This window comes from Anneissia japonica, unplaced genomic scaffold (assembly GCF_011630105.1).
Source record: "Anneissia japonica isolate Jap-2015-1 unplaced genomic scaffold, ASM1163010v1 scaffold287955_len215512_cov160, whole genome shotgun sequence".
Classification (NCBI taxonomy): domain Eukaryota; kingdom Metazoa; phylum Echinodermata; class Crinoidea; order Comatulida; family Comatulidae; genus Anneissia; species Anneissia japonica.
This window is the reverse complement of record NW_022747665.1, coordinates 116,153-124,832: the sequence shown is the minus strand read 5'-3', so window position 1 is coordinate 124,832 and position 8,680 is coordinate 116,153. Positions and strand designations below refer to the sequence as shown.

The 8,680-nt window shown below is 42.7% G+C and overlaps 1 non-coding gene across 1 annotated transcript; it reads left to right on the top strand.

The window, feature by feature from the left end:
* The first annotated feature begins 6,184 nt into the window (after positions 1-6,184).
* Trnai-uau lies at positions 6,185-6,257 on the top strand. The gene has a single exon. It is a non-coding gene; the product is annotated as a tRNA-Ile (tRNA).
* The last annotated feature ends 2,423 nt before the right edge of the window (positions 6,258-8,680 follow it).

The window sequence follows — 8,680 nt, the reverse complement described above, 5'->3', positions numbered from 1 at the left end:
CAGCACAGCAGGATCCTGGCGCAGGTCAGGAATCAAGAAAAGCAATCCGACGACCGATTCCACTCGACGTTTCTCCTGTTCACGATGACGACATTCTCAAAGTACATCCTGCTGTTCTTGGTGCCGGTCGACAAACGGCGGTTGGAGCCGTCTGCGTCTCTCGGATCGATGAAGCCAGCACCAACTCTGTGTGACGCCCACCACCTTGACGTATGCAGAGAAAGCAGGCATCAGCGACAAGATCTCGAGGCGCTCTTCCTGGGCGAATCTGAGACCCAGCACGGAAAACCTGAAGCTGACGCTGGGAGCGTCAAAGTCGAACCACATCAGCCGCGCCAGGTGGAGCCGGAGTTTGTTAAGGCGAACGCCAACTTCTCATCGTCGGCGACCTCGGGCAACGCGAACGAGAACGCAATCACCGGATACGCAGCTGCAAACAGTCTGACGGCCTCGTCCATGTCACATCACGATCCCGGAGACGAGTAGCCATCGTGCTCCGGAACCGGAAATCTTGGAATCCACCTCCTCAGGTAGGTGACGAACTCCCTCTTCCTGTTGCTGTCCACACGTTTCTCCAACTTTTCCCGGAAGAAATCTACACCCTCCACGGCTCGCAGGATCGTCCGTGGACGGTGTGGGTACTGCGGTGATCTGTCAACTCATTGTCTCCTCGCTGCCAGTCGGCGCACAGACATACGACTACGGCGTCGAAAACTTCGAACAGAATCAATCTCTTTCCCTTCTCCTTGTACAGGGTGGCTCGGAGTCTTGGCAGATTCCGCAACTCGCCATCCACGTCGATGCGCAGACCATCGAGAAGATCGTGACATTCCAGTCCCAATCTTTGCGCTTCCCGTGACAGCATGGCCCCGCTTTTCTTCGTGAGACGTCACTTAGCAATTGCTCCAACGCTTCCTCGACTGTCTTCTCCGACGAAGAACCTTTCGCCTTGTTCAAGAAGCACCGCAGCTTCACTGCTTCGAACGAGTAAAGCGCACGTCAGCCGCTGACGAAAGCCGTCAAGTCCCACAGTAGTGCCGAACGGATGCTTGGTCGCGCTCCAGAGTATGACGAAGAATACGACTACGACGAGAAACTGCTGGCCACCTCCTTGGCAACGTAGACGACGGTCGATGGTGTCTTGGAGTGCCAGTTGTACTGATCGATTCAGGCGCACTCCATTAGAAACCAGAAGTTTCACGATCGCAACACCAACTCGGGAACCGAATCAACGTTCGATCTGGCGTCGCACAGGAAGGAGAGCAGACAAAGAATTTTGCGCTCTTCACCTTCGCAGCAACCAGCAGTTCGATGGACAGGGCGATGAGAGCGACGTCCAGATCTGTGCTCATAGATACGAACAGGCGCAACATTCGAGAAGTGTGCGAAAACTCGACAGGTGGCACAACCTACAAAAGTCAGTCGAACTCGACGACGGGACTTCTGGAGGATTCGATATTGGACGATCCACAGCTTTCTTGCTCTCCCTGCGCGCGTACGTCGTAGGTTGGCGCCTCGGTCGTTCGGAGCACGTCCGTACGGCATCATCCACGTCGTCGCCGGCATTGCCACGTTCGACGATCTTGAGTCTGGCGTCGATCATGCTCGATATAGAAGAATCCGCCCTGCTGATGGGTTTCCCTTTGATGATCACGGAGTCTCGTTTCGTCGTATAACATACCGGCGTCCAAGAAACGCCCGACGCCCTCCGGCCAGTTGAACACTTCGCCGAAAGCAAGGTTTGAGTTGTCGTTGCGACTCCCGATACCACCTTCCAGCAAGGTTTGCTCGTCATTTCGTAGGACATCGTCTCCGGAGGAACGTGCAAAGTAGGTAGCGGAGTGCTACAATCGTCTCCTGGAGAAAACCGATCCAGTATCACCCATTTGCATTCTGATACAAGTGCTTTGTATCGCGCATCTGTTCTCTTTGCTTTCTTAGACTCCTCCTTTCCTCGCTGCCAGCGATAGACTTTCAACGAAGATGGCATCTCCTCATAGTTCTGTGCGTCAGGATGCTGGCGCTGCACCTGTGCGAGGCTCTGACTTTCTTCGCCAAATCGGACCTCGAGCACGACATCACTCTGAAGAACGTGACGTACAGCAGGGTCGATAACCACTTCAGACTCGTGGACTTCAGTTCTGCTGAGTTCTGCGACAGAGGTGCCAAGGAGCTGGGAATCCGTATACTCAACAAGACTACCAGGATCTCGCCCACGGCGAGTGTATGGAGCAAGCACCTTGTCCATGTTCACGGTCCGATGACCGACGGGCTGGCGTTCTGGAACGTGTACATCAACTCGGACGACAAGTTCATCGACGTGATGAGAAGTCGGGACTCAGTAACGTCCGCGCTTGATCATTTCAGGAACAAGTTCGTCAAAACTCTGAAAAGATGCCTAAGTCTGGTTCCAAGATACCGTCGACTGTCCGAGCTGCACGCCGCAGCCGCCGTCGTCGTCTGCAGCAGAGTATCCGACGTTGGCGCAAAGCACCTTTCTTTCAAAAGGGCCGGCAAAAAGTCGGTGTACCTGCTCTACCGGGACGACCTGGTTATTGGAGACGTCAAGTTCAGAAACGAGAGCGAACACAAGAACGTGATCGTTGTCTAACACGTCCACTCAATGGTGGACGATCCGACGACGTCGCCCTTCGTCTCGTCCGCGCTTAGTTTTTGCAAGTAAAAGTCAAACAAAATCGAATTTCCGGTGTTTAACAAAGACGAGCGGCAACGACTGGTCACGGCGTTCGGGGGCAGAGCTGTGGCATCCGACGACGGGAAGCCATTGACAATGGACGTTGAGGAGCGCGTTCCCCTCATCATCCCGAGAGGCGAGGACGCCGCGGCAAAGAAGCGCTCGGGAGTTACTTAGATTCTCGTGAATCATCTAATGTGATCGTCGAACGAAGACCGACCGACGCAGCAATGTTCATGGTACTCCGGCGAAGTCAACAGAATTTTTAATGAGATATTAGTAAACAGCGTCCGGAGATCGACCTTACTCTCACCCATAATCAATTAAGATCGAGACGATGCACGTCCGAGTTGAGTCCATGTGCGGCAGAGCAGCCGTCAACTTCTTCCTAGTCAAGGATCCATACGATCGTCGAAAACGCGTGGACTCCATCCACCTGAGGGGAATGAAGCTGCAGGACGACATGATAGAATTTGAAGGAATCTTGCATCGTGGACAGCAACGATCGATTTTCTTCGGTCAAGTTCACAGTTCCGAACGACGTGAAAGCGGGCGGAGACGATCATCCCCGCAAATTCCAGCTATTCTCTCCATCGTTCTGCTGCAACACTCAGTTCCAAATGTTGGAATCCCTCAGGCGTACCAGACGAACGTTTCTGGACACCGTTCTCAGACACGTGGAGGACTTCGATTCAGAAATGTGCAAGCTCTTTGGAAGACCGCTGAACGATTCCCGACTGAAGGAGATCGACCCGGTGAACTGTTCGACGCGCTGCAACAGATCGGGTTGCAAACAGAAGCGTTACATTACCAAGTAACAAACGTTCATTAACAAGGAATGGCAGAAACGCCAGTAGACAAAGCCGCAGATTTCGTCTAGCAATAAGATTCAACGTTTTTTTTTCTCGAAGAAAGTCATCGGAGATGCTGAGATCTGTCGAGAAAAAAGACGACCGAAAAACTGTGAGGATGCCGGCGAAACACTGAAAATACTGGACAGGAAGAAGGACGTCGACGGAATCTCCAAAGTGGCGAACCAACTGGAAACGTTGCTGTCGCGTAAGACGGGATCGAGGACGACCACAAAGAATAAATAATTTTGTTTTTCTTAAATTTCAATAATTTTTTGAAAAAAAAAAAATCGAAATAAATGTTTGTAAAATAAGAAAAAAAAGAAAACACTTGTTTACGTTACTTCCTTTATCGTAATAGACTTTATTTTAAGTTTTGCACGAGTGAGTAAAGTGTGAACGACTGAAAGTGAGCACGACGATGGAAATGTTCAAGAAGCCGCCCGTTCTGAAATTGGGTCTTCCACAACCTGCCGCGGAAGTCAGGTGGTCCGGATTGCTCGTCATGGACTCGAGGAGCTATGCAGACGACGAAGACAACAACGACGACGGTCGCGGTCCCGGACGAAGAACTCGCAACGGTCGATTGTGGATTGCGAGAATCGAGGATTTTACAGAATTCATGCCGCTGTTTCTGACCCTCGATCCCATGCACGACTGGCGCATATTCTTCGGTCGAGCAAATTCGAACGATTCCCCTCTCACCTTCCAGTGGCATTTCGACGGAAGGCGTTACGGTTCAGACAACCCCTACCTTGAACTTCTGATGCCCATACTGAGAAACGCGTGCGCCAGGCCTATATTACTGGATAAAACTCAACTGATGTGTGTTTGACTAAATGAAATGAAGGTGAGCTGCATCCACACAAGACAAACTAATACTTTCTCATAAAATCAATATACGTGCTTGAAATTACTAAATGTAAGTTATTTAATTAGTAACGTAAGTGCATTAAACCTTTTTGTTTTGTAACTAAAACAGAAACAAAACTTCCAAGAACAAAACTTGTCATTATATATCGCTATACTATTCTATGTACAATTAAGTTGATGAACAATAGTGTAGGCCTGTTCAGTTAAGCAAAGCTGAATCTATAGTAAAATAATTGTTATAAAAATATGTTTAACAATAACAATGTTTATTTGTATCTGAAAAAGTAAATATTGGTTAACTAATTAAGTTAGAAATAATTATAATTACAATATAAGTTAAAATGTTGTCAAATCTAAAATATACACATTACCTAAGAATGTCATAATCACACTACTCGGAATAACGATGGCTTAATTCTTTCTGTAAAACAACCTATGACTACATCCTTTTACTTTATTTAAACTTAAGAATAGACATTAGATATAAGAATAGTTTATACAGGTCAATGATACATCGTTCATCCGTGTCCGTTTAATGGAGTTCAAAAAGCATATAGATCTGTTTCATTAAAACAGTTATCAAGGATTAACTGCTGATGTTTCTTCTTCAGGCAGGTTTACATGAATTATTAAAAGTCAGAAAAAGAAATTTAACATTGAAATAAATATTTGAAGCATTGTATGTACACTGTTGAACTATATGTTAGAATTTCGACCAACCTTTATATATTATTATTTGTATTTCAACATAGTATTACTGTTATTGTTTGTTATGTTATTATTGTATTAAAGTATATCTATTAGTCAGTATAGTGTTGCATTTTTGATCATTTCTATAAGGAGGAAAGTCAGTAGGCCTACATGTAAAACATGTAAAATCGTTAAAAAAAATAAAACGTTCTCATAATCCGGATTCAGTTTACATCCACTCCGGCAAATGTATAAGTTTGGGAACAATTCGCATTATTATGAAGAAACACAATTTTCATCAAAACTGTCAATAAGATAAAGTAACAGTTGTGTACTTTCCTCAAAAGTATTTAGCATCGTATAATTATCTACATTGTTTCCAATAGTTTCAGAAATTCCACCAGCAAAGACTGGAGAGCATCCGTACTCTGGAAGTACTTCAAAGTAGTCACGTTTTACCTCCTCAATATCATCATAAGAAAATTGCAATGGAAATTTATAATTTCTTGATCCGTATATTTCTGGTAAGAAATATAGCATATCGGGTTTTCCACATGAGATATCCAAATTTGTTTGACTGCGAATTAGATGTTGATTCCACATTCTGGTCATACGCGAGAAATTTCTTTGAATTATGTCGGTTAAACAGAATCTAATACTGTACATTCAATATGAACATCATTACATGTGTCTACTAGTCCTCTGTCCTGAAGGTCTTTTAGGTGATTAATCCAACATCGAGAACAAAGTCGTTGTATGTATGACTAAAAGGCTTCGATACGTTGATTTGCAACGGATCTGCCATACAAAAAACTTCTGAGGCCACTCATTGAATCGTGATCATTGGATCTTAACGCTACTTGAATGATTCTAACCAAGGAGTTCTCCGTTCCTCTATCCGCATGGACAACTCTCGGTAGTCCATGTATATTCTGTACAGTATTCCTAGCCGTATTGCCAAGATTTATCTGGCCGAACGCCCTCTTGAGGCGTAGCATTGTGTAATACAATGTTCGGGCGTAGCATTGTGTAATACAATGTTCCCGACGGTTATTTGGACCTGTTCAACCATGAAGCCTTCATGGTTTAGTGGTTATGACGCTCGCCTTATCAGCGAGAGGTCGCAGGTTCAAATCCAGTTGGAGACATTTTATTACACAATGACTTTTATAGGACTTTATTCGTTGAAAAGCTACAGGGTAGCCTACGATGTTCGATCATGACCTTATTAAACACTGTATATGTACCTTTGATGATTTATATTATATTCATTCAACAGTGTTAACGGCTAACTTCGGAGAGATTCTTTAACATTGAGATCCAGCGGACCGCCATTGATGCACGGTAGAGATGGCATCTTTAGATCTCCGATCTTTTTCATAAATTCACGCACTAGTGCTGTCTCGTAAGAAATTTGTAGGACGCGTTAAGAATGACAAAATATTCTCTGTACCGTATCTACTGAAACCAAGTAGCATTAGCTTGTATTCCACTATTTGCATTCACACCTGGGTTGCGTATATATATTGAATTGGTTTGGCTCTGTAATCTGTAGTGGTCGTGGGACTAGTTTGGGCCCTAACTAAGCTGGTCAAACGTTTCGTTTGGGTCTGTACCCTAGCTGACTGGATGGCCGAAACAGATTCGTCCGCAGATATTGGGATTCTTTTCAGTTGATGCTAAGTTTATTTTGTCATTCTCATCGGATTTTCGGATTTTTTTTATGGGTTTTTCCAATTTGCCTTTATAAATTTATATATTATTCTAATTGGATTTGCTCTACTGTTCCGTTGGAATTTGATATAAGGCTACAGTTTTCCGGTGGCCCTATATAATGATGCATATTTTAATGTGTTTAACATAAATACTTGGCTAAACGTTAATGAACATTTCAAAAGGATGTATGATTAATCTAAATATGATAGACAAACAACAATTTTGCTTAGCCACAAACAGTAAATTAGGAGCAAATCCACTGAATCAAAACGCAACATATACACAAATAAAAAATTAACCATACATAGGGAAACCGGCTAAAAATTACTATTTTCGTGAAATTAACAAATTGGTGTATAAAATAAAGGCTTCTATATTGTTGTAAAATTTATTTTATAAAATTTCTAGGTCAAATTGTTTTTTATTATGTTAAATCAACAAATATTTTCAAAATATTCTTTAAAAAGTTGTAGGTTGTAAGTTGGGTGCTTATATTATTATAATTTTTCTTGAATGTTATTTTAGATTAATATATTGTTAGTACTGTAGTTCATTAAATAATGCCAATTTCATACTGATATGACTACCCATTATATGGAATAAACAATAGTTGACAACACCGGGTTTGATTGAACATTGCAATCTAGGCCCGATTGTTTTTTTGACTATAGCCTTCACAGTATTTAAAATCTGTTTTAACAAAAAGTACTTAAAACTTTAATATTTTCTCAATATTTAAAACTGTTTAAAAAAAATGCCTAAATGAAGAACATGCCTCACAGAATTTAAATCTGTTAAAAAAGACATGGTTTATCTATATCGTGATTTTAAGTATTAAAATTTTTAAATAAAATAACGCTTTATCTACAATATGCTTTTCATTTTCAAATAAATGCTTTATCCACAATATGCTATTCAGTATTTTAAAAAAAATCGTTATCAACAATATGCTTTTTAATATATAAACATGTTGAAATACTATAGTATTTAAACCGGTTTCGAAATAGTAAATGACCTAATCTCAGATCATTTTGTCATCGGCCGATGTTATCTGATGACGTGCACACTCTGTTGGTATTTGAGGTCTTTTTCGAAGGGTCCGCTGTTCCCTGGTTGGTGCAGAAGGTCATCGTAAATATGCTCCTTATCTCCATTCATGTTGTTACTTTCATTGCGATGCCGTATGTGTGGGAGAAACTAGACTAGCCAAACATAAAGCAAACAAAAGTGCATGTGTAAGTCAACATAAGATTGAAGCACAATATTTGTTACCAAATTTCCACATAAAAGCTGTTTTACTAACATATAGACCTATTCAATATAATTATCGATTACTATTATTTTATGGGATATTTTATTAGATGTTGATTTATTAAGTAAAATATATGGAGATCAATTATATACACCTACCTTTAAATATGATGTTCGGCCTAGGCCTAATTAAATTATAAAAAAAAAAGCACAACCATAGCTGCACTAAAAATCTCACAAACAAGACAGAATCACACTGATCTAAATATCACTAAAATTAAGTAAGGGCCCAGGGTAAACACCTCACATGCCCCCCCCCCTTTCACTTGGGATCCCCACTCGGCCGCTCCCCAAATTAGGTCTCCTCCTAAGAGTTTGTTCTGACAACAAAAGTTTTCATCCTGGCTTGGTCTCGGGCCCTATGGGGATTTTGTTCTTACCCCGAACATTTGTCATCTTGGTCCGGGCCCCCCAGTAGACCCGGGCCCCGGGGCAGTGACCCCCCTCTCGATGCCACTGGTATCAGCCGTACTCACTGAAATGGTATGTTCTACTTACCCAAATACTGAATATTACTCTGCTCCTTTCACTATACTGTACTAAC